The sequence below is a fragment of the Argiope bruennichi genome, chromosome 11 (genome assembly GCF_947563725.1).
Source record: "Argiope bruennichi chromosome 11, qqArgBrue1.1, whole genome shotgun sequence".
Taxonomy (NCBI): Eukaryota; Metazoa; Arthropoda; class Arachnida; order Araneae; family Araneidae; genus Argiope; species Argiope bruennichi.
Window position 1 is genome coordinate 34,599,674 of NC_079161.1, and position 5,568 is coordinate 34,605,241.

The window sequence follows — 5,568 nt, forward strand, 5'->3', positions numbered from 1 at the left end:
TTCATTGATATGAATGATAAAAAAAAAAAATTAATACGTTAAATCTTTGAAAAGCACAATTTATAGAATTATTTTTCTTTTCTCCTACATGAATATATTTGGAGAACAATTAACCGTAAAGGCGATTTAAATCGGAAAAGCACATTAACAAAATAAAAATTACAGGAAATCAATTTCGGAAGAAATATTTATATATATGTGCACATTTTAACAACAATAAGGTATTTTTTCAACTGATAATCTAAAAATTCTCAGTGCCAAATTAATTCTTTTTTTAACTTGAGATTAATAGATCATATTAAGTTAACTATAACCATATGAAATGTCAATATGGAACTGCGAAATTTAAAATGAAAAAGAAACTAAATTTGTTTTCTTGGCTTATCGACAATATATCGCAATGTGTTAGTCTGTTTTTTTAATTTCAGTTTAAAGCAAGGAAGAAATTTTGCGTTCTATTTTTTTTTTAGTATGACATCAGCTGAAGATTTGCTACAAGCTTTAAATTGCACCATTCATTTTTCAACTCCTGAAGGAGAATATGAGGGAGTTCTTAAACGAGTTTTTATATCTTCACGTATGATAACTGTCAGCAAAATTTTCCTTCTGCCGTCTAAAAAAAAGTTAGGCACATTGAATTTCATGTTTCACGAAGTTTCAAATGTAAAAATAATTAATAGGCCGGATATTCCTTGTGAAAATGAGGCTGAAACTTCATTGCTTTATTTTCGTTCAGATATTGAAGGTATGTTCGATTTGGATAGTGACAGTGAAATTGAATGCGATTGTAGTACAGATGAAGTACCAAACGAAGGAGAATTTGTGATGAAGTTATTGCCTTGTTTCTCAAAATGGATATCTGTAAATTCACAGGTTATAGATTCACTCAATAACGAATTCAATTTTGCTATTAAGCTCATCTCTAGTGAAAATTTGATTGGAGTATCATTAGAAGGCCCGAAAATTAGTCGAAATGGAATTCTAACATGGTTGTGTATATCTACTGCATCATGTACTTATTTATTTGATATCCTTGCCCTTGGTAAAAAATCTTTTCAAAGTGGTTTGAAATTCATATTAGAGAATTCTAAAATTAAAAAGATATTTCATGATTGTCGTTTGGCATCTGATTGTCTGTTCCATATGTATAATGTACGTCTTGTCAATGTGTTTGACACCCAAGTAGCTGATTCCTTAGTGATGATGCAAGAAAGTAAAAATTGTTCTGTGATTACAAAGGTTAATTCTCTGGATGCTTGTTTAATTTATTACTTACAGTTACCAAATGATTATTTATATAGTCCATTAATTTTCAGTCTTGACAAAAAAAGTTCTCATTATCATGGTCTTCGTCCACTGAAACATAGTTTTAGAGGTGCAATGATTAAAAATGTAATTTATCTTCAGTTATTAAAAAGAGAACTTGAAACTGCTTTATTGGCTCCTTTACGAAGAGCTACTGATGTTTACTTGAATGTTGTTCAGAATGCTACTAACTGTGAGCTTATGATAGCACCTCCAGTTATGGAAGAATTGCCACCTGAATTGTTACTTGAAGGAATACAAATAGTTCGCTACCAACAACACGAATATATACCACCTGTTGTTTCATCTGGTCCCCCTCATCGTAAATTAGTTAATCCAGTTAAAGACTTTGTTGAGTACAGTAGGAAATTTTGGAAAAAGTGTCAAAATAAATGCGTGCCTTTTAAAGACGTTGCTATTTCAAAAAATGCAAATGTCAACAAATTTTCTTTTGCAACTATTTCAGATGAAATTTGCAAAAAATCTAGTCATTTTTCCAAACAATTTTCAAATGAAGAATACATTTGCTGCCAAAAAAATACAGATAACATATTCACTATAAATGAATTTAATAATATTCAGAATTCTGTCTCTTTTTCTCATAATAATACTGCTTCTCTTAAAGAAAGCATTATGAATAAAATGGTGCAAGATGATTTTGTTAGCAAGAAAACTGTAGTTAATGAAACATTTGTTTCTGGAGACATCCAAGTAAATCAGAATTGTGAAAATGAAGAAAAATTGATTGATCCATTTGCAAAAGTTGAAATTCAAAGTAATAAACAAATAACTGGTAATACTTATGTTGCTGGACATAAGGGTTTATCTAATTCAAAGCCATTAAAAAAAGGCAACAATGATGTTGAAAAAATTTCTTTTACCTCTCAGAACTCTCCTTTGTTAGAAAATAAATACAAAAAATCCAACTCTGTGAGTAATTGCTTACTAAGAACATTCAATGAGACGTCACATGAAAAAGATTTGGAATCAAAGAAATCATCATGCTCTGAATTATTCAGCAACAACTCTACAATGTTTCTTGATCCTGAAAAGCAGCTGAATATTCTACCTGTATTCAATGCAGATTGTGAGAATTTTTGGGATGAAATAAGGAATGAATGTACATTTAAACAATCGAATCGTGATCAAAATGAACATACATCCAAGATACGGTTTATACCTGCTGGTATGGACATATTTTAAGATACGAGTTAATTTGAAAATTTTATATTTCATAATCACTTTTGAAAGAGGTATTTTTGTTTGAATTATCAATCAAATAATGACCTAATTAATTAGTTGCATTAATTTCTGTGGACTTCTTATAAATAACATTAAAAAACCTCCCAGATAAAAATAAGTTAAAATTTCATTTTTATAAAAATAATTAAATCATTTACAAATTTTTTTTTAAATTGTTCATTAAAATGTAGTAAAATATAGAAATATCATGATTATTTGCATTACATATTTATCAATAATATATTGCATTATATGTATATATGTGCATATATATATATCAAAAATAAACTAAAGGGAAAAGATAAAAATGTCTAGATGACAAAAAGAAGCGGAGTGCTATCCATTTTATTATGGAAGTGAAATTGTAGGTTTTTCAAAATAAGGCACTAATCATTAATGGATGAATGATAAAATATTGGATATATTATTTCAAATAATTTGTCATTATTACTCATAATTGTAAAATATTGCTGCTTAATTTCAGCTCTTACAAAAATCCAAATTATGATAAAACATTGTAAAATTATTAATATATTTGTATATTAAAATATAAAATGTTTAAATATAAAATAATTCTTCACTTATTACAAATTTTTAATAATTAATATTATAAAACTAATTTACATTTAAAATTTTTTGAAATACTTCAAAATTTAAAATTGTAATACGCTTAATATTTCATTAATTTTTGGGAGTTATTTCACATACTTCTAATATCCAGATCAACTTCCCTCTCCTCTCTCTTTATTTCTAATATAAAATTTTTAACACCAATTATAATTAGATTCCGATTTTTTTTATCTTGATTACTTAGTTGAATCAGGCGATCTAACATCAAATTTGTGATCGCGACTTTTGTATTTAAATATGTTTATTTATATTTGTATATATTTTATATCTGTATTAAAATGTTTTTTTGTATTTATTTTTGTATTTGTATTAAAATATGTTTATTTATATTTGTATATATTTTTGTATTTGTATTAAAATATGTTTATTTAAAGAAGTGACCCATATTTATTTTAAATTTCCATTAATGAATACGGCAGAACTGATTGCATATATTATAAATAACTGAATCGCTGCAAATTAAGTATGTTATAATAAATACAAATGTTTGTATTAAAATGTTAAGTTTACTTTTATAATATTTTTGTTTAAGAATGTTACAAAATTAATTTATTACTATAAAGATCAAAATATGATTATTTAATATTTGTTGTGTTTTGTAGATATAAAATGTTTAATATATTATTTCAAAATAATTTGTTTATAAGTGACTTCAATCTTTATCAAAGAATATTACAAAAATAATTAATCCTCTTTTATTATTTTAATGATCTAAATTACCACTTAAATGAGAAGTTGCTTTTTTACTAATGTAAATGTAATCTGTTAACCATATTGTTGAGAATAAAATGTTAGATGCATTATTTATATTTTCATTGCATAAAAATTGCAAATATTTTTGAATATTTGAAATGTTTATTAAGTATATTGCAGACAAAGTTCTCTGTTTATATACGTAGTATAAATTTTTATAAGATTTTGGAAATTTGTTTTAATATTCTGGTCTGATAAAATTTTATATGGTTTTCAAGAAGAAAAATTATGTTTCACAACCTTCAAAAGTTGTGCATATATTACCATAACTTTGTACATTACTTGACCATTCTATATTTAATTTTTATAAGAATGCAAGTAAATAAGTATTTTTTCCCCCTTCTTCATTTATGTCCATATTTCTAATCATCGATGGAAATATAAGTTAAAGTTTTAATACTTTTAACTAATATTTCTATTAAATAAATAAGTTTCATTATTTTTTTACTGTCAATTTTTTTCTCTTTATTTTCACAATGGTAAATTTTGCCATAAATTAGCAATGTATAAAAAATTTCCTGATTTACTCAGCCAGAGATTGAGTTATAATAAAGTTAAATTTTGTAATTTTGGTTGATGTTGTTGTTTACATGTTCTTAAAATGTTGTATCTACGATTGTTGAATAATAGTGTTTTGGTCTCGTGATTACATTCCCCTTGAAAATCCATCCTGTTTATGGGCTTAATAAAAAGAAATCTATCTTTAGAGTTCAAGTTCCTTCTTGGTTAGATATTCATATGATAGTTGAAAATGTATAAACCTTAACAAATATCCTGTAGTATTAAAACAGAGTGCGGATCATTTAAACTCGTAATGTTATCTAAGGAATTTTCGCAATGCTACATATTGAATGAATATATTTTTTATTCTTCGCAAAATTTGCTAGATTGGCTTTAAATAATTAACAGAAATGAGGGCACTATCATTCAACAGGCAATGCTTCTAGTCATAGGGGGAAATGGAAAACTTATATGAGTTAGTTGAAATCCACAATGTCACAAGAACATTTAGTTAGATCTTCAATAATTTCATTTTGACAAGAAGTCTCAAAAAGAAATCCACATTTATTTGGAATATGCCAAGGATTCATAAAATTTTTGTAAAATTGCGAATTTGTGAAATATTTTGTAATAGTGAGATATTTTTGATATTGTTCAGCCACATTTTACACTTTTTAAAAAAACCTTTGCAATACAAAAATTTTATAAAACAATTTTCAGCTCCCAGAGTAATAAAGTTTTCTTATTCAGTTTCCATATGTTTTGTTGATGTTAATGATATCTGCAATCAATTTCCGCGATAGATATCATATTTGTTGTTTTTCATCGTAAGATTTAATTTTGTTTTTGTAATTTTCAAATTTCAATGAATTCTTTTGATATAAACAAAAATAAGAAATAATTTTATAGAAAATTTTTCAGAAAATTCTTTGAATTGCATCCCCTTCCCTTTGCCTTGTTTCTCGGAGGAGGAACTATTAGATAATACGACAGCGATAAACGCCGGAACGCCTGTCGAAGAATTTCGTGTCTATGCATCGGCAATGCCGAAACGAAAGTTTGTTTGTGTCAGGTGTGAAGAGTTGGCCCCGATTCATCTGTGTCAATTTTCTCCCAATTTTTTTTAACAAATGGTTT